At 40.4% G+C, this 22,320-nt stretch overlaps 1 protein-coding gene across 1 annotated transcript in view; it reads left to right on the plus strand.

Annotated features, from left to right (window-relative positions):
- DISC1 (DISC1 scaffold protein) overlaps positions 1 to 22,320 on the plus strand; it is a 561,660-nt gene that overhangs the window by 67,218 nt on the left and 472,122 nt on the right.

Here is a 22,320-nt window from a genome sequence, read left to right on the forward strand (position 1 = left end):
TGACGCTGAAGAAGGTATGTGTTTTGTATTTACATATGAGAGCAGGCCTCATTTTACTCAAGTACTGATAGGAAAAGGATTCTTGTACTGTGGCCAACTGATGAAAAAGTAAATATAGAGATAAGTTGGCATTCTGTTTTTATACATTGGAAAGTTAGAGTTGTGAAAGCTGTTCTGTGATTACAAATCCTCTGATGAGAAAAAGTGTTTCAGTATGATTCTTAATATTTCCCTAATGCTTTTCATTGTAGCCATAGGCCTGGCATAGTGAAATGTGGGACAGCTGCTCTTGGACATGACACTCTGCATTCAATCTGAACAGTAGATTTGAGGGCGTTAAATTACCTTGACTCTTTTTTTTTTTAATTGAGGCATAGTTGACATGTTATATTAGTTTCAGATGTGCAATACAATGATTTGATATTTGTATACTTTGTGAAATGATCACCACAATAAGTCTAGTTAACATCCACCACCACACATAAACATTTTTTTCTTGTGAGAGGAGAACTTTTAAGATGGTTCAGATCTCCCTTGACTCTTTGTTTATCAATCCTTTTGTTTCCCTTTGTCTGGTTATAGAATTCTCTTTTAGAGACACTAACTTACCCATTTATTCATTCCATTGTATTTATTCATCCATTCAGGTATATTTACTTAGCCTGTGCTCTATACATTGGCACTGTGGTGCACACACCAGGGTGTTTAAAGATGTATTAGACCTTGACAGCCATTCCTAGAACGCTTCTTCAGATGGTACCTCAGGTCTTCACAATGTCTTCCAAGTCCTGACATTTGATTGTATTAGTATTTCTCTGTTCAGTAACTCCTTCCAGCCAGGCCTACACACTGCTGCCATGATAGCCTTCCCAAGTTCTTCTCTGGCTAGGGTGGTGTTCCTTTTTGTGAAGACTCATTATTGGCCCAAAGCAAAGACTGAGCATTGCTTACCAAACCTCCCATAAACAAGCTCCTAAATCCCTAAATTTGATACTCTGGCTATAAAAGTATTACATATATTATTCTGCCCACCAAGAACATTATGGCATCTGTCCTTTTTGCCCCCAATATCTACACATCAAAATGTTATACCTCATTTAAGACCAAGCTAGTGGTACTTCCCAGCCTTCTTTGGTCCTTGGGAACCATTTACCCCTGTGCTCTAATTCTGTTGCAGTTTGTTATGTATTGAACCTGCTTTCCCAACTCCAGCATGAACTCCTTCAGCTCAAGGAAACCATTTGGTTTGTCTCCTACCTCATCACCTGTGTAGTATGTTCATGGCTTCCTCCACTCTCTCTAAATTGAATTAAACTCTTTAATATCTTTTAGATTGAATAATCCAGTGTGTACATAAATCATTTGTTTTTAAAATATTTTTTGAAGCCAATCAAGTTCTAGAAGATCTGTTCATTTCAGATGTTTATTGAGATACACAAACCACATTGCCAGGCACTGTGGGAGCTTATTAAGATAAAAAAAGTAAAAAGTAGGATGTGTCCATACTCTTGAGAAACCTATAGTTCAGTTGAGTAAAGAGAACAAATTCCTGCAAAGTTTTTGGATGTAGCTTCATATCAGAACAGGGGAACACATCAAAATCTTTAAGAAGTAACAATACCTGGTTGACACCCAGAGTATTTTATGGGATGGATGGATAGGTGGGAGAAGGAAGAAGGACGCCTTTAATTTATATTTATCTATTACAATGTTTACTCCTAGGTATAATAATTTTGAAGATAATTACTCAGGTATTGATTTCCACATTTGTATATGAAAATGTTCCCCTGCCCCTTTTTTATCTGGGAAGAGGTAGACTGATTCTCTGGTTATAGAAACTCCGCATTAATTTCCTGGCTATGGTGTTGCATTTGCTTAATTTCATGGACATTCTATTCTCAGGCATTTCTGTAGTGCAGGACGTGCATTTCCCAGGCTACAGGAGGCCTACAGCTGTCTGGGGGCTGTGACAGAGGGGAGTGTCTCACTTAGATCCAACACTCATGATCTCATCCTCTACCAGCCAGCTAATCAGCCATGGGGATTGTAGGATGAGTTCTGAACCATTTCCCAACCATGTATTGTTTGTGTATTCTTTCTTGACTTAAATAATAATTTGAATGGAAAAATGAACAAATTCCATCATTTTTGTCCAACTATCCTATTTTCTTGACTGTTTGATTTGAGATTATCTAAGGACGTTCATTCAAGTACTCATTGTATGTAAATGTTTTTGAAAAATTTGAAAAGTGTAAGATGACATATAAAAAAAGTTATTGATAATGCTCCTGTTTTTCCCATTTTGCTGAGGCAGAATAGGGCTCTGTGGAAATAAAATGAGATGTCCTCTGTGGGGTTACTTTACCTTAAGCTAATCTTGGGGTGAATTTATACTGACATCACTTTAAAAACTTTATTCTGCTTTTTAATGAGAAAAATAACATTAAAAAAACAATATCCTATTCAAATTAGGAGTCTGCTTTTCCCATTAAAATGAATAATTATTAATCATCACAGATTGGGTGAGTTAACCAGGAATTTAGTGGAGAGAAACACACTCTTTTGGATATACCTTTGCATTAATCTGGGCTGAATTTCTTGAGGGAAGCACTTGTCTTATTTATATTCTTATCATTTGTGGACTTGGAGAAGGGATAAAGACTTATTGAACTGCACTGGTTTAAAATAACACATGTAGGGCAGCTGCCATCACATGCAGGAGAATTGCTTCCCAACCAGTGGTGGCTTCTGACATGCCATCTGAAGAGGTGTAGGCAGCAGTGGGGTTAGGAAGGCTGGGGGGTCAGGGTGGGGGGGCGGACATTTGTCTTAGAGGTACTTTGTGGGCAAGCACATTCTATATGGACTGCAAGTTCAAGATCAGTACACATGGCCAAAATTTGTGAAGGAGCTTCCATTCACACATTTCACAAGAAAAAGCATATCAGCTGCCCATATCAAAGCATATTATCATGATTTTACTTTGAAGGCTTTAGAGGCCTGTGAAACATGTGGAGGGCTGCACCACCCCCAAGCCCACCCTCCTACATTCTGTCTCCCAGGACGTTCATCTCTGTCTCATGACATGTGAATTCCTGAAGCATCAGACAAATACATTTTCTAATGGGAGTGCAGAGATGCAATTCAAAAGCAAACTTTATTTAAATTGTGACCAGATTCGTCAACTTGTTATTGCTGTGGATAGGTGACAGTTCACCATGACTGGCTAAGTGGCCCAATGGCAAGGACACGACTGGGGTCAGGACCCTGGGCAAGCCCTTTAACATCTCTAGAACTTGTGTCTTCCCTTGTGGAAACAGGGATAATCATATCAGCTCTCAATGTAGAATCACAGTAAAGGTCTAATATGATGATTTATTTAAGAGTTCACCATAATCTGTAATATTTATGCTCAAAGAATTGCTTTTACTATATACTTGCCATTATTGTCCTAGCATCAATCCTGCCTGTAATCTAAGTTTGACTTATAGTTTGTCCCCACACCCTAATCCTGTCCCTGATTCCTTATCTGAATCACATGAGTGTTCTGCAGCAAAACAGATGCTTGTTCCTAACTCAGGGGAGAAATAAGGACTCCTGATCACTTTGCATCTGTGCCCATGAGGTTTTGCCACTGTATGAATTCAGTCAGGTCAGATGGCTGTGGGATGGAGAGAAAGCTTGTGGTTCTCAGACGGATACTTTTGGAGTTTGGAATTCTAGATGATGGATCACAAACTTGTACTTAAATTGTTGTGGTTACTTTGCCTCTTTGCCCCCCCTTCCCCTCTTTTCTTCCTTTTATTTCCAGTTCTTGGCCTCAGTAACCATTGTATTGTCTTTACTGTTTCTGAGACAGGCAGCTGATAAGCTGTCACCAAGCCCAGCCCAGCATAAGGGACATGGGCAGTGTCTCAGGGAAGATGGGCACAAGACCTCACGAAGGGCATGTAGTTGAGCCTGGCTTCAGCACGTTTTCAGAGCAGGAATGCAGACCTGCTATGTTGGCACTCTGCTCTGGGGGCCAGGGGCTCATGAACTCAGCTTCCAGCATCGTGTTCTCACCAGACTCTGTGGTTATTGATCCTTGGTCTGATGCTTGGACTCTCCTGCTTTGACCTTTGTGGGGGCCAAGTTGCATAGATGGCCTTGCACTGGGTTTGATTCTTGTCTTGATGCTGCCTCTTGGATTAATCCTTTGATGCCACATTTTGCAATGCTACGTTGTACTCTTTCTGGGCTCCAGAGACTCTGCTGTGGAGGGAGCAGTGGACAGCTCCTGCCACTGATCTGATGAGGTGCTCCTGAGTGCCCCCACCACTGGCGAAGAAGGTGAGCATTGCTGTGGCACATGTGCTGTTGTGTTGGGCTGTGAGCTGTCTGGTTGGGACGAGAAGGCTCACTGTGGGTGGGCAATACAAATGCATCATGGAGGCGAGGGTTGCATGACAGAGCATATCTGGGTTGGCTCTCTGAAAGTTCTGGTTCTATACCCAGTCCATCTTTGCTTTTTCATGGTGTCATTTAATTTCGGTTTTGTTTTTACAAAAATTTCATCTACAGGAAATGTCAGCTCTGTAAGATTCTTCAGTAGGACACTGTTTGGATTTTAGTTTCTCTGAATCCCCTCTGAGTTTGCCTCATCTGTTGCAGAAAATTCACTGCTCTTGCTGGTATTATTTTATACCCCAAGAGGGCATTCTAACCTTAAAAGAAGCCAAGCTCAGCAGCCTGCCTGCCCGTTGCCTTTCTCCCCTAGCACAGTTTGCCCTCTCCCCTGCCTTCTCAGGTGTGCTGGCTCCAGGAAGGACATAGTCACAGTTCATGTTTATTTAATAAAATCGCTATGAAAATGAACCCCACCTGCGTGCCCACTGGGACATAGGGGGACCCGGCTGCTTGCTTTCCCACCGAACCTCGCCAGCTCCCTGTAAGTGTTTGGAGCTGTCACTTGCCAGCTGTTTTTGCTGAAGGAGAATTTCTGTGAGGTTGGGGACTTGGCAGGCCTGTTGGCTAATCCTTCGGATGTCCTTTCAGCCTTGCCTGCAGTGAGCATGGGAGTCAAAGGCCCTTCAGTGCAAAGATAATGCCAGCTTGTTCCCTGGAATCCCAAAGGAGCCAAAGTCAAAGGGGCTTTTTGTTTCATTGTAGAAAAAGCCACAGGAAATCCTAGCTTCAGATATTCCTATGCGGCCTCATTGATCATCTGATTTGACTGTGCTTAGGCCTCTGTTGAGTGAAGCAGTCTCCCGTACAGTAAATCCATGAAAAGATGCTGCTCATGGAGGCTGGGGGCCGAGCACCATGGCTGAGCACAAGCCCCCACACTGCTGTGACAGTCACCTGTGGTTATAAGAGCAGGTGTGAGCACAGCATCTGCTTCACCTAGGGCCACTTAGTGTCATTATTGAGTGGCTAGTAGTAGATTTCAAACCTCTACCAGCAATTCTGTTCCTTACTAGGTGTATGCCTGGGAACAAGTCATTTAATTTCTCTTTGTCTGTTAGCTGGGCAATAATAAGGCTTATTTCTTAGGACCATTGTGAGGATTACATGAGATAATATTTGCAAAGGGCTTAGAAAACAGGAGCATATTAACAGTGGGCTGTGGCCTATATCTGTGCAGGGGATGTCCTCCTGTGAGTTGGTAGAGGAGTGAGTGAACATCCAGGCTGGGCCCCGGCACTGAGGAAGGAAGGTGCACCTTTTTCTAATTCATCAGCTCAGACGGCCACCTTTTGCTAATTTACCTTCCTAGAGGGGACATCTTTTTTATTTTTATTTTTTGGTTTCATTAATCTACAATTACATGAGGAACATTATGTTTACTAGACTCCCCCCATCACCAAGTTCCCCCCACATACCCCATTGCAGTTACTGTCCATCAGCGTAGTAAAATGCTGTAGAATCACTACCTGTCCTCTCCGTGCTGTACAGCCTTGCCTGTGCTCCCCCCCACATTATGCATGCTAATCGTAATGCCCCTTTCTCTAACTCCCCCTTAACCCTTCCTTCCCACCCATCCTCCCAGGTCCCTTTTCCTTTGGTAACTGTTAGTCCGTTCTTGGGTTCTGTGAGTCTGCTGCTATTTTGCTACTTCAGTTTATTCTTTGTTCTTATACTCTACATATGAGTGAAATCATGTGGTACTTGTCTTTCTCCACCTGGCTTATTTTACTGAGCATAATACCCTCTAGCCCCATCCATGTTGTTGCAAATGGTTGGATTTGTTTTCTTCTTATGGCTGAATAATATTCCATTGTGTATATGTACCACATCTTCTTTATCCATTCATCTATTGATGGACACTTAGGTTGCTTCCATTTCTTGGCTATTGTAAATAGTGCTGCGATAAACATAGGGGTGCATATGTCTTTTTCAAACTGGGCTGCTGCATTCTTAGGGTAATTTCCTAGGAGTGGAGTTCCCAGGTCAAGTGGTATTTCTATTTTGAGTTTTTTGAGGAACCTCCATACTACTTTCTACAATGGTTGAGCTAATTTACATTCCCACCAGCAGTGTATGAGGGTTCCCCTTTCTCCATATCCTCACCAACATTTGTTGTTGTTTGTATTTTGGATGATGGTGATCCTTAATGGTGTGATGTGATATCTCATTGTGGTTTTAATTTGCATTTCTCTGATGACTAGTGATGTGGAGCATCTTTTCATGTGTCTGTTGGCCATTAGAATTTCTTCTTTGGAAAACTGTCTGTTCAGTTCCTCTGACCATTTTTTGATTGGATTATTTGCCTTTTGTTTGTTGAGGTGAATGAACTCTTTATATATTTTGGATGTCAACCCTTTATCAGATCTGTCATTTATGAATATATTCTCCCATACTGTAGGATACCTTTTTGTTCTACTGGTGGTGTCCTTTGCTGTACAGAAGCTTTTCAGTTTGATGTAGTCCCAGTTGTTCATTTTTCCTTTTGTTTCGCTTGCCCAGGAAGATATGTTCATGAAGAGGGGACATCTTTTTATAGTTCTTCACCCCAGAGGGGGAAACCCTTTAAAAAATTTGCCCAATATACCATATGTGCTAGCAGTGGTCCTGTCACCAAGAGCAAGATGCTGTTATTAGTGTAGCACACAGAGACTTCTGGAGGGAGTGCATGGCTGCTGTACCTGGCTCCAGCTTGGCCACCTCCAGTTCATGTCAGTGATATGATCACCATAGTCAGAGGAGCAATTTGCTATTTCCTCAAATCTGAATTTTCTCTAGGATTTTCTTTGAGGCTATAGACTCTAACCCCTGCCTTCCAAAGCAACTCTCTCACCACTGCCCTGCACCTTTGTTAACACAGGCTGAAAAAGGAAGGGTGAGAGTGTCACTGGGAGCTGGTTATTGACTCTTGGTCCCTCACCCACACTGCTGTGCTCTGCAGGGGCTGAAAGTCTGAAAAGGGCACTTCCCTTGCTCCCTTGCCTGCTAGCTCCCTTGCTGTTGAATTCAGCCAGTAGGAGGCACTGGTGGGAGACCAGGGGCAGGAGGAAGAGATAAGCTTCCTTCTTCCAGGTTTTGTGGTGGGGTGCCTCAGACAGGTGCCACAGCAGTGGCAAGGATGGCTGACTTGGACCTCCAGGTAGCCCCACAGGTAGCCCTTCCCCAGGATGCCATGGATGCCATCCCTTCAGCTGTGCAGTGCAGACAGAGAAGTCTCAGACCCATTAGGATCTGACCTCTAGCTACTATGCCTTCTTCCCAGGCTCCTGCCCTTTTCTCTCCTTTGTTATCTTTGTGACAACAGTACCTTTGTGACAAGTTCCGGTATTAAGTACCCTCCTTTGGGCATACCTGGAGTGGTCTCAGTTTTCCCACTTTGTGTATGGATCCCATGGGCTTGTAAATGTGGGTACATTCCCCAGGAGCTCGTGGTGCATGGACCTTCCTTTGTGCGTCCATCTTCACCGCACATGTCCGGATGAGTGCGATGGCCTTTAAGATAGCTTTTCAGATCAGGATTAAAGATGGTGGTTTGACCACTCACTCCAAAGGATAGATTCACCAGACAGAAAATAAGTAAGAACACAGAGGCACTGAACAACACACTAGAACAAATGGACCTAATAGACATCTATAGGACTCTACATCCAAAAGCAATAGGATACACAATCTTCTCAAGTGCACATGGAACATTCTCCAGAATAGACCACATACTAGGCCACAAAAAGAGCTCCAGTAAATTCAAAAAGATTGAAATCCTACCAACCAACTTTTCAGACCACAAAGGTATAAAACTAGAAATAAATTGTAAAAAGAAAGCAAAAAGGCTCACAAACACATGGAGGCTTAACAACACACTCTTAAATAATCAATGGATCAATGAGCAAATTAAAATGGAGATCCAGCAATATATGGAAACAAATGACAACAACAACACAAAGCCCCAACTTCTGTGGGACGCAGTGAAAACAGTCTTAAGAGGAAAGTATATAGCAATCCAGGCATATTTAAAGAAGGAATAACAATCCCAAATGAATAGTCTAACATCACAATTATCTAAATTGGAAAAAGAAGAACAAATGAGGCCTAAAATCAGCAGAAGGAGGGCCTCTAGCCAGACTTATTAAGAGAAAAAGAGAATCAACACACATCAACAGAATCAGAAATGAGAAAGGAAACATCATGATGGACCCCATAGAAATACAAAGAATTATTAGAGAATACTATGAAAACCTATATGCTAACAAGCTGGAAAACCTAGAAGAAATGGACAACTTCTTGGAAAAATACAACCTGCCAAGACTGACCAAGGAAGAAACACAAAATATAAACAAACCAATTACCAGCAACAAAGTTGAAGCGGTAATCAAAAAACTACCCAGGAACAAAACCACCGGGCCAGATGGATTTACCACGGAATTTTATCAGACATACAGAGAAGACTTAATACCCATTCTCCTTAAAGTTTTCCGAAAAATAGAAGAGGAGGGAATACTCCCAAACTCATTCTACGAAGCCAACATTACCCTAATGCCAAAACCTGGCAAAGACTTCACCAAAAAAGAAAATTACAGACCAATATCCCTGTTGAACGTAGATGCAAAAAAAATACTCAACAAAATATTAGCAAACCGAATTAAAAAATACATCAAAAGGATCATACACTGTAACCAACTGGGATTCATCCCAGGGATGCAAGGATGGTACAACATTCGAAAATACATCAACATCATCCACCACATCAACAAAAAGAAAGATAAAAACCACACATGATCATCTCCATAGATGCTGAAGAAGTATTCGACAAAATTCAACATCCATTCATAATAAAAACTCTCAGCAAATTGGGTATAGAGGGCAAGTACCTCAACATAATAAAGACTACATATGACAAGCCTACAGCCAATATCATACTGAACAGCAAGAAGCTGAAAGCTTTTCCTCTGAGATCGGGAACAAGACAGGGACAGGGATGCCCACACTCCCCACTGACATTTAACATAGTACTGGAGGTCCTAGCCATGGCAATCAGACAAAACAAAGAAATACAGGGAATCCAGATTAGTAAAGAAGAAGTCAAACTCTCACTATTTGCAGATGACATGATATTGTACATAAAAAACCCTAAAGACTCCACTGCAAAACTACTAGAACTAATACTGGAATTCAGCAAAGTTGCAGGATACAAAATTAACACACAGAAATCTGTAGCTTTCCTATACACTAACAATGAACTAATAGAAAGCGAAATCAGGAAAACAATTCCATTCACAATAGCATCAAAAAGAATAAAATGCCTAGGAATAAACCTAACCAAGGAAGTGAAAGACCTATACCCTGAAAACTATAAGACACTCTTAAGAGAAATTAAAGAGGTCACTAACAAATGGAAACTCATCCCATGCTCCTGGTAGGCAGAACTAATCTCTTCAAAATGGCCATCCTGCCCAAAGCAATATACAGATTCGATGTAATCCCTATCAAATTACCAACAGCATTCTTCAATGAACTGGAACAAATAGTTCAAAAATTCATATGAAACTGCCAAAGACCCTGGATAGCCAAAGCAATCCTGAGAAGGAAGAATAAATTGGGGGGGGGGGATCTCGCTCCCCAAGTTCAAGCTCTACTACAAACCCACAAATAATCAAGGTAATTTGGTACTGGCACAAGAACAGAGCCTCTGACCAGTGGAACAGAATAGAGACTCCAGACATTAACCCAAACATATATGGCCAATTAATATATGATAAAGGAGCCATGGACATACAATGGGGAAATGACAGCCTCTTCAACAGATGGTGCTGGCAAAACTGGACAGCTACATGTAAGGGAATGAAACTGGATCATTGTCTAACCCGATACACAAAAGTAAATTCAAAATGGATCAACGACCTGAATATAAGTCATGAAACCATAAAACTCTTAGAAAAAAACATAGTCAAAAATCTCATGGACATAAACATGAGTGACTTCTTCATGAACATATCCCCCTGGGCAAGGGAAACAAAAGGAAAAACGAACAAGTGGGACTATATCAAGCTAAAAATCTTCTGTACAGCAAAGGACACCATCAATAGAACAAAAAGATATCCTACAGTATGGGAGAATATATTCATAAATGACAGATCCGATAAAGGATTGACATTCAAAATATATGAAGAGGTCACACACCTCAACAAACAAAAAGCAAATACTCCAATTAAAAAATGGGCAGAGGAGCTGAATAGACATTTCTCTAAAGAAGAAATCCAGATGGCCAACAGGCACATGAAAAGATGCTCCACATAGCTAATCATCAGAGAAATGCAAGTTAAAACCACAAGGAGATATCACCTCACACCAGTAAGGATCGCCATCATCGAAAAGACAAACAACAACAAATGTTGGTGAGGTTGTGGAGAAAGGGGAACCCTCCTACACTGCTGGTAGGAATGTAAATTAGTTCAACCATTGTGGAAAGCAGTATGGAGGTTCTTCAGAATGCTCAAAATAGAAATACCATTTGACCCAGGAATTCCACTTCTAGGAATTTACCCTAAAAATGCAGCACTCCAGCTTGAAAAAGACAGATGCACCCCTATGTTTATCGCTGCCCTATTTACAATAGCCAAGATATGGAAGCAACCTAAATGTCCATCAGTAAATGAATGGATAAAGAAGAGGTGGTACATATACCCAATGGAATATTACTCAGCCATAAGAAAAAAACAGATCCTCCCCTTTTGCAACAACATGGATGGAGCTAGAGGGTATTATGCTCAGTGAAATAAGCCAGGCAGAGAAAGTCAAGTACCAAATGATTTCACTCATATATGGAGTATAAGAACAAAGGAAAACCGAAGGAACAATACAGCAGCAGAATCACAGAACCCAAGAATGAACTAGCAGTTACCAAAGGGAAAGGGACTGGGGAGGATGGGTGGGAAGGGAGGGGTAAGGTCATGGAAAAGAAAGAGGGCATTACGATTAGCATGTATAGTGCGTGGGGGGCATGGGAAGGGCTGTGCAACACAGAGAAGACTGGTAGTGATTTTACAGCATCTTACTACGTAGATGGACAGCGACTGTGAAGGGGTATGTGGGGGGGACTTGGTGAAGGGGGAGCCTAGTAAACATAATGTTTTTTATGTAATTGTAGATTAATGATACAAACCCCCCCCCAAAAAACAGAATTTTTCTCTTACACACAGTTTTTATATTTTTATCTCATACCAGGGTTTTAAACCAAAGATATATGATTAAGGAAATGTAATGGAAAAAAATAAACAAAGAAACTCTTATCTCAGTTTTGACTACTCAGCATCATTCCTACCATTTGCAATGTTGTGTACCTTTAATAGAATAATGTGTTTATGAATAAAGCAAAAGAGTAGGAACTTAAAAAAAATGATTCCCTCCATTGTTAATACAACCATAAATCATTCAATTTGAAGGAAGTTGTATCATATTTGATCTCATTTTTCAATTTCTTACAATTAAGTAAATGCATTTACTTAAAGTTCTTCATATGAGGAAAAAATTACATGAAGGAATTTTTTATTTAGATATTAACAACATAGCTAGGGAAAAGGAATAAAGTGGAAGAAATGATAGTTTTTTACTGGTTATTTGATGTCTGTTGCCACAAGGTAAAATTTGATTACTGGGGTCTTGGTTAAAGGGACTCATTAAAGATTTAAGGATGACTGATAGGTGAGAAATTCCATTCTTGGCATTTACCCCTTTTCAAAATTAACAGAAATAATATTATTTTTTATTTAAAGACAAATGTTGATTCTTGAAAAATACTCAAGAAGATTTTAGCAGTTGTTAAAATAACAGAGAACTAAGATATGTTTAATGTCATAATCAGGTTTACCTTGAGAAAAGTAGCTTTTTTAAATAAAAATTTTTATTAGAAAATAATATTCTAGTTAGCATCATTTATACTTCCATTTCTTCCAAATGTTTCCAAATGACCAAGCTTTTGTCATACAAGTTCAATAGTCATACATGTTACAGTTCTCATGTAAGTTATAATAGTGTTTTCCATCATGTAAAAAGCATGTCACTAAAGATAAAATGCATTTCAATCAATATGTAATAAATTTTATGAAAATATTTAATTAAAATTTGAACTTTTCTTAACCAGTAAAAAAAAAAATGGTGCTGGCAAAACTGGACAGCTACATGTAAGAGAATGAAACTGGGTCATTGTCCAACCCCATACACAAAAGTAAATTCAAAATGGATTGAAGACCTGAATGTAAATCATGAAACCATAAAACTAGAAAAAAACATAGGCAAAAATCTCTTTGACATAAACATGAGCGACTTCTTCATGAACATATCTCCCTGGGCAAGAGAAATAAAAGAAAAAATGAACAAGTGGGACTATATCAAGCTGAAAAGTTTCTGTACAACAAAGGAGACTATCAATAGAACAAAAAGGTCCTGTACAATATGGGAGAATATATTTATAAATGACAGATCCGATAAAGGATTGACATCCACAATATATAAAGAGCTCATGCACCTCAAGAAACAAAAAGCAAATAATCCAATTGAAAAATGGGCTAAGGAGTTGAACAGACAGTTCTCCAAGGAGGAAATTCAGATGGTGAATGGACACATGAAAAGATGCTTCACATCGCTAGTCATCAGAGAAATGCAAATTCAAACCATAATGATATATCACCTCATACCAGTAAGGATTGCCACCATCCAAAAGACAAACAACAACACATGTTGGCGAGGTTGTGGAGAAAGGGGAACCCTCCTACACTGCTGGTGGGAATGTAAATTAGTTCAACCATTGTGGAAAGCAGTATGGAGGTTCCTTAAAAAGCTCAAAATAGACATATCATTTGACCCAGGAATTCCACTTCTAGGAATTTACCCTAAGAAAGCAGCAGCCCAGTTTGAAAAAGACAGATGCACCTCTATGTTTGTCGCAGCACTTTTTACAATAGCCAAGAAATGGAAGCAACCTAAATGTCCATCAGTAGATGAATGGATAAAGAAGAGGTGGTACATATACACAATGGAATATTATTCAGCCATAAGAAGAAAGCAAATTCTACCATTTGCAACAACATGGATGGAGCTAGAGGGTATTAGGCTCAGTGAAATAAGCCAGGCAGAGAAAGACAAGTACCAAATGATTTCACTCATTTGTGGAGTATAAGAATAAACAAAAACTGAAGGACCACAACAGCAGCAGAATCACAGAACCCAAGAATGGACTAACAGTTACCAATGGGAAAGGGACTAGGGAGGATGGGTGGGAAGGAAGGGATAAGGGTGGGGAAAAAGAAAAGGGTGTTGTATTTAGCATATATAATTAGAATGTAGGAGGTCATGGGGAGGGCTGTGCAACACAGTGAAGACAAGTAGTGATTCTACAGCATCTTACTACGCTGATAGACAGTGACTGTAATGGTGTATGTGTGTGGGAGTTGGTGAAAGGGGAGGAAAAAAAATGGTGCTGTGAGAGGTGAGACAGTGGCTTCCTTTTAAAACCACATATAATATGAAAATATAATTAATACAACTAATCCTAAAAGAGCAACAGGAAAAAAGACTGCACCAGACTGCATACACCTGGAGAAAAGATCAGACCTAATGAAACAGGTTAACGTACCAATGCAGTGGCCTGGGGGGACCCAAGACATTCCCCCACCCTAGCTCACCTGTGGGAGGAAGAGGAATGGAGCAGTGAGGGAGTAGAGGCCTGGTACTGCTGCATACCTAACTCTGGAGGTCTGCTCTGGGAGCACAAACTTTCATTTGATGGTGCTTGCAAGGTACTCTCTTGATTAGGGGGTTGGAGAGCTAAGACAGGCAGAATTCCTGGGGAGACTGAGATTCCAGCTGCCTCTGGAAAGCGGGGATCCATATCCCGCTGCTCTGGGACAAAAGAAAGGCAGGCTGTCTGAAAGACTTCCTAACAAGGAAGCCCTTAGCAAGAGGGCTGCTAAAGGGGCAAAGATTTCACAGAGCTTAGTGCTCAGGAGAAAGGACAGGTAGACAAAATTGTCTGGGTGCATTCTGCTCAGCAGGTTGGGACATTTCACGATCTTCAGGTGCTCCAGCTCCCTGGCTTTCTACACAGCTCCAACAACCCCCTCCGTGATACACAGCCTACTGCACCTTTCTCCTGGTCATCCCCACGTGGCTTGCAAACCAGGAAACCCTACACTGGTGTTAGGTCAGCCAGAGGGAAGATCTGTCTACAGCAACTACAAACGCAAAGCATAGAGGCTTATACCTGTGTGCCTGGCTCACTGGTTCAGGCAGTTGGGACAGGCATACCAGCTGGCAAGCAGGAAACAGCTCTTTCCTCCCCCCAGACACCAATACCACTCCACTGTGACTCCCAACATTGCTTTAGGGGCTGTGAGCAGCTCCAGAGAGTAGAGCTTCTGGGACACTAGAGGGTGCCATATACAAATATGAAATGACAAAGGGAACTGCTTCAAAGTAAAATTATTAATACAACTCCTGAGAAAGATTTAAATGACATTGACCTCATGAATCTTCCTGAAAGGGAGTTCAAAATAAAAATCACCAACATGCTAATGGAGGTACAGAAAGATATTCAAGAACTTAGGGATGAATTCCGGTTGGAGATCCAATCATTAAAGAGCACAATGGAGGGTATTAAAACCAGGTTGGATACAGTGGAGATGATAAATGAAATAGAAACTAGAGAAGAGGAATACAAAGAAGCTGAGGCACAGAGAGAAAAAAAAGGATCTCTAAGAATGAAAGAATATTGAGAGAACTGTGTGACCAATCCAAATGGAACAATGTTCACATTGTGGGGGTACCAGAAGAAGAAGAGAGAGGAAAAGGGATAGAAAGTGTCTTTGAACCAGTAATTGCTGAAAAATTCCCCAATCTGGGGAAGGAGATAGTCTCTCGGGCCATAGATTTGCACAGATCTCCCAACACAAGGGACCCAAGGAAGACAACACCAAGACATATTCTAATTAAGGTGGCAAGATCAAGGATAAGGACAGACCATTAAAAGTAGCCAGAGAGAGAAATAAGATCACATACAAAGGAAAGCCCATCAGGCTATCATCAGACTTCTCAGCAGAAACCTTACAGGCCAGAAAGAAGTGGCATGGTGTATTTAATGCAATGAAGTAGAAGGGACTCAAGCCAAGATTACTTATCTGGCAAGATTATCATTTAAATTTGAAGGAGGGATTAAACAATTTCCAGATAAGCAAAAGTTGAGAGAATTTATGTCCCACAATCCATCTCTACAGTGTCTTTTGGAGGGACTGCTATAGATGGAAGTGTTCCTAAGGTTTAATAGCTGTCACCAAAGGTAATAAAACCACAGTAAATAAAATAGAACAGCTAATTACTAAGCAAATGCAAAATTAAATTAACTATCCCCAAAGTCAATTCAGGGATAGACAAAGAGTATAGAATATTATAAAATGTATAAAGGAGGAGGAAGAAAAAGGAGGAGAAAAAAGGAACCTTTAGATTGCGTTTGTAATAGCATATTCAATGAGTTAAGTTAGAGTCTTAGATAGTAAGGAAGTTACCCTTGAACCTTTGGTAACCACAAATCTAAAGCATGCAATGGCAATAAGTACATACCTATCGATAATCACCTATCGATAATGCACCAATCAAATACATAGAGTCACTGAATGGGTAAAAAAAGGGACCCATCTATATGCTGCCTACAAGAGACTCACTTTAAACCCAAAGACATACACAGACTAAAAGTGAAGGGATGGAAAAAGGTATTTCATGCAGCTAATAGGGAGAAAAAGCAGGAGTTGCAGTACTTGTATCAGACAAAATAGACTTCAAAGCAAAGAAAGTAACAAGAGACAAAGAAGGACATTACATAATGATAAAAGGGTCAATTCAACAAGAAGATATAACCATTATAAATATCTATGCACACAACACAGGAGCACCTACATATGTGAAACAAATACTAAAAGAATTAAAAGGGAAATAGAATGCAATGCATTCATTCTAGGAGACTCCCAACACTTCACTAACTCTGAAGGACAGATCAACTAGACAGAAAATAAGTAAGGATGCAGAGGCACTGAATAACACATTAGAACAGATGGACCTAACAGACATCTACAGAACTCTACACCCAAATGCAGCAGATTACACATTCTTCTCAAGTGCAGATGGAACATTTTCAAGAATAGATTATATACTAGGCCACAAAAAGAGCCTCAGTAAATTAAAAAAGATTGAAATCATACCAACCAGTTTCTCAGACCACAGAGGTATGAAACTAGAAATAAATTATGGAAAGAAAATGAAAAATCCCACAAACACATGAAGGCTTTATTACATGCTCCCAAATAACCAATGGGTCAATAACCAAATAAAAACAGAGATCAGGAAATATATGGAGACAAATGACAACAATAATTCAACACCGCAAAATCTGTGGGATGCATTGAAGGCTGTGCTGAGAGGAAAGTATATTGCAATGCAGGTCTACCTCATGAAAGAAAAACAATCCCATATGAGCAGTCTAAAGTTACAATTAGCAAAACTAGGAAAAGAAGGACAACTGAGGCCCAAAGTCAGTAGAAGGAGGAACATAATAAAGATCAGAGCAGAAATAAATAAAATCGAGAAGAATAAAACAATAGAAAGAATCAATGAAAGCAAGAGCTGGTTCTTTGAGAAAATAAACAAAATAGATAACCCCCTAGCCAGACTTATCAAGAAAAAAAGACAGTCTACACACATAAACAGAATCAGAAATAAGAAAGGAAAAATCACTATGGATACCACAGAAATACAAAGAATTATGAGAAAATACTATCAATAATTATATGCTAACAAACTGGATAATGTAGAAGAAATGGACAACTTTCTAGAAAAATACAACCTTCCAAGGCTGGCCCAGAAAGAAACAGAAAATCTGAGTAGACCAATTACCAGAAATGAAATTGAACTGGTAGTCAAAAACCTACCTAAGAACAAAATGCCTGGACCAGATGGCTTCACCACTGAATCTTATCAAATATTTAGTGAAGACCTAATACCCATCCTCCTTAAAGTTTTCCAAAGAGAAGAAGAAGAGGGAGTACTTCCAAACTCATTCTATGAGGCCAGCATCACTCTAATACAAAAACCAGGCAATGACACTGCAAAAAAAGAAAATTACTGACTAATATTCCTGATGAACATAGATGCAAAAATACTCACCAAAATATTAGGAGAGCAAATTCAAAATTACATCAAAAAGATCATCCATAATGATCAAGTAGGATTTACTCCAGGGATGCAAGGATGGTACAACATTCGAAAATCCATCAACATCATCCACCACATCAACATAAAGAAGGACAAGAACAACATGATCATCTCCATTGATGCTGAAAAAGCATTTAACAAAATTCAACATTCATTCATGATAAAAACTCTCAACAAAATGGGTATAGAGGGCAATTATTTCAACATAATAAAGGCCATATATGACAAACCCACAGCCAACGTTATTTTTAACAGTGTGAAGCTGAAAGCTTTTCCTTTAAGATTGGGAACAAGACAAGGATGCCCACTCTCTCCACTTCTATTCAACATAGTACTGGAGGTCCTAGCCACGGCAATCAGACAACACAAAGAAATAAAAGGCATCCAGATTGGCAAGGAGGAAGTCAAACTGTCCCTGTTTGCAGATGACATGATATTGTACATACAAAACCCTAAAGAATCTACACCAAAACTACTAGATCTAATATCTGAATTCAGCAAAGTTGCAGGATACAAAATTAATACACAGAAATCAGTGGCATTCCTATACACTAACAATGAACTAGCAGAGAGAGAAATCAGGAAAACAATTCCATTCACAGTTGCAGCAAAAAGGATAAAATACCTAGGAATAACCTAACCAAGGAAGTGGAAGACCTATACTCTGAAAACTACAAATTAAGGAAGATACCAATAAATAGAAACACATCCCATGCTCATGGATAGGAAGAATTAATTTTGCCAAAATGGCCATCCTGCCTAAAGCAATCTACAGATTCAATGCAATACCTATCAAAATTCCAACAGCATTCTTCAAGGAACTAGAGAAAATCATTCAAAAATTCATATAGAACCACAAATGACCCTGAATAGCCAAAGCAATCCTGAGTAGGAACAGTAAATCAGGGGGGTTTATGTTCCCCAACTTTAAGCTCTACTACAAAGCTCCAGTAATCGAGACAATTTGGTACTGGCACAAGAACAGACCCATAGACCAATGGAACAGACTAGAGAGCCCTGATATAAACCCAACCACATATGGTCAATTAATATATGATAAAGGAGCCATGAACATACAATGGGGAAATGACAGCCTCTTCAACAGCTGGTGTTGGCAACACTGGACAGCTACATGCAAGAAAATGAAACTGGATTATTCTTTAACTCCATACACAAAAGTAAACTTGAAATGGTTCAAAGACTTGAATGTAAGTCATGAAAGCATAAAACTCTTAGAAGACAACATAGGCAAAAATCTCCTGAATATAAGCATGAACAACTTCTTCCTGAGTGCATCTCCTCAAGCAAGGAAAAGAAAAGCAAAAATGAACTCATGGGACTACATCAAACTAAAAAGTTTCTGTATGGCAAAGGACACCATCAACAGAACAAAGAGCCATCCTACCGTATGGGAGAATATATTTGTAAATGACATATCTGACAAGGGGTTAACATCCAAAATATATAAAGAACTTTAACACCTCAACACCCAAAAAGCAAATAACCCAATTAACAAATGGGCAGAGGATATGAAGAGACAGTTTTCCAAAAAAGAAATTCAGATGGCCAACAGACACATGAAAAGATGTTTCACATCAGTAAACATCAAGGAAATGCAATTTAAAACCACAATGCGATATCACCTCACACCAGTAAGGATGGCCAGCATAGAAAAGACTAAGAACAACAAATGCTGGTGAGGATACAGAGAAAGGGGAACCCTCCTACACTGCTGGTGGGAATGTAAGCTAGTTCAACTATTGTGGAAAGCAATATGGAGATTCCTCAAAAAACTGAAAATAGAAATACCATTTGACCTGGGAATCCCACTCCTTGGAATTTACCCAAAGAATACAACTTCTCAGATTCAAAAAGAGATATGCATCCCTATGTTTATCGCAGCACTTTTTACAATAGCCAAACTATGGAAGTAACCTAAGTGTCCATCAGTAGATGAGTGGATAAAGAAGATGTGGTACATATACACAACGGAATACTATTCAGCCATAAGAAAGAAACAAATCCTACCATTTGCAACAACATGGATGGAGCTGGAGGACATTATGCTCAGTGATATAAGCCAGTTGGAGAAAGACAAGTGCAAATGATTTCCCTCATTTGTGGAATATAACAATGAAACAAAACTGTAGGAACAAAACAGCAGCAGACTCACAGACTCCAAGAAGAGATTAGTGGTCACCAAAGGGGAAGGGTGTATGTGGGTGGGTGGTGAGGGAGGGAGAAGGGGATGGAGGGGTGTTGTTATGTTTAGTACACATGGTGTGGGGGATCACAGGGAAAACAGTGTAGCACAAAGAAGGCAAATAGTGAATCTGGCATCTTACTACACTGATAGACAGTGACTGCATTGGGGTATGGGTTGGGACTTGATAATATGAGCAAATGTAGTAACCACATTGTTTCTTCATGTGAAACATTCATTATCAATATCAAGAGTAATCAGTAATACCTTAATTTAAAAAAAGATAGCTTTTCAGCCTCTAACCTCTTCCTAATCACAATAGACATTGTATTAAAATTAATTTTCCTAAAACTCTACTTCACCTTGTTCAGGCCTCTGCTCAAAACCCTGCAGTTTTTATGGCAGCCATTCAGCACAGGTAGAGTCACCTCTGACCTAAACCCCAATGGTGAGAATCAAAACCATGGACACCTCTTCTGCAGCCCTGCCAGTGGAGAGTTCTGTGCAGTCATAAGGCTCTTCCTTCACCTTGGCCGAGAGGAAGGCAGTTAGCTCAGTGAGAGACACATGGTACCATGTGGGCATGAGGAAGATCCCGGACCTGGGCTGTGGCTCACTGGCTCATCCCCTTCTCATTGGTTCCTTGTTCAGGGCAAACTGCTCGGCATTGGCTGCTCCTCCTCTCCTAGAGGACAACAGTCAGTTTATATGGGCGGGCCAATATCCTAAGATTGGGGAGGGCAGAGACTGGGCAGTTTAATTCATGTCACTTCTTATAAACTGATGGAAACATTTGTACTGTGAAAAGTGTAGGTGAGCTGTAATCCTAGGTAAGGTTGTCATTGTCTTGGGAGGGGGTTTTCTTACCCATAGGTTTCCTGATTTCCTCGACGTAATATTTTTAGGAAATTCCATATTGAAGGGGGTGGGGAGAATCTCTTAAGGGAAATGAAAGGGACATTATATGGCCAACTGGAGGAAAAATAATACAGTAAATGTTTAAACATAGCTTTATTGTTTTTATATAAAAAAGAAAACATGGATATTGCAAAAAAAATCAATCAAGACTGAAAAATACATGGTGGAAGGACACATGATCACTGAAGTCCCACCTTCCTCACTGTTAATTCTTTGGTGAACATCCTTCTAGAGGGTTCTTCTCATGGTTGTGTTATATGCACATACAACTTTACAGAAGTGGGATTATGTTGCATCTTTTCTAATCTAATTTTTCCCATTTGTTAGTATAGGGCAAAAACTTTTTCTTGTCACCGAATGCTGTTTTGCATCACTGTTTCAAATGGCTACACAGTATTCCACATTTGCAGCATAATGTACTCATACAGTTACTTTAAATTAGGATGTTGACAGTTGTCACCCTTTAGGGTATATGCTAATTTTCATTAAATTCTTATATTTCAGGTGTTGCAAGTGCTGTAACAGATATTCTGAGTTATCAGTGGCTTAAAGCATCAAAGTTTATTTCTCTTCTAGGTAAAGTTCAGGTTCTCTCTCCACTTACAGGTAGTTACCTTGAGGCAACAGACTTGGGTTGAGGGGCTTCCTGCCTTACACGGCCATTCAGGAACTCAGGCTGACAAAAGCCTCCTCACCTGCAGAATGTGCTCTGGCCTTTGCCAGCCAGCCAGCAGATGGTGGAAAAGAGCCAGCAGGAGATGTCGTAGGGGGTCTTTATGGACTGGAATAGGAAGTGGGAGATTACCGCTTCTGCCCACATTCCATTGGCCAGGATGAGTCACATGACCATACAAAGCTGCAAGTGAGGCTGGGAAATGTCACTTAGCTGTATCTGCAGGGGGAAGAGGAAGCAGGCTAGAGTCTGCCAGAGCTCCCCATCCTGGTTGCTGAGTCCCTAGAGCCTGTGCACCCCTCCCAGTGGGAGGTGCCCTAAGCACCATATAGTCATTGCGGCTGGCAGTTGGCTCACTTTACAGGATCTCTGGCTGATGCGCAGTGTTCTTCATCACGTCTAAGTGAGGATCCTCATGGTTCTGAGACTTAGGAACTAAAAAAGTTAAAACTATTTGCGTCCTCCCCTGCCTCTCCCAGTTTTCAGTGGTGGGGCACTAAGATTCCCATAGAATAAGGTAAAATAGGACATGCACAGTAGTCACATGGTGGCAGCAATCCCTGGAGCCAGTGGGTAGGCCAGGTGGAGGCCCCCAGGTAGGCTGTGCGAGACCTTTCTCTACTAGACTTTGGTTCTGCTTGTGAGAGGAAATCTCTTGGTGATCGGTCTCCATGGTCCCTGCTTCTAGCCTGCCAAGCTCCACCTTGTCCTTTACTTGAAGTGGTTGCTGAGGAATCTGCCATCTTTACAAGGCCGTGCACAGCTTCTGCTGCCCTTTGTTTGGTGGCCTGAGTGTTTTTAAGCTCAGATAGACTTTTTTTTTTAAGTCCAG

The sequence above is a fragment of the Manis pentadactyla genome, chromosome 8 (assembly GCF_030020395.1).
Source record: "Manis pentadactyla isolate mManPen7 chromosome 8, mManPen7.hap1, whole genome shotgun sequence".
NCBI classification, from domain to species: domain Eukaryota; kingdom Metazoa; phylum Chordata; class Mammalia; order Pholidota; family Manidae; genus Manis; species Manis pentadactyla.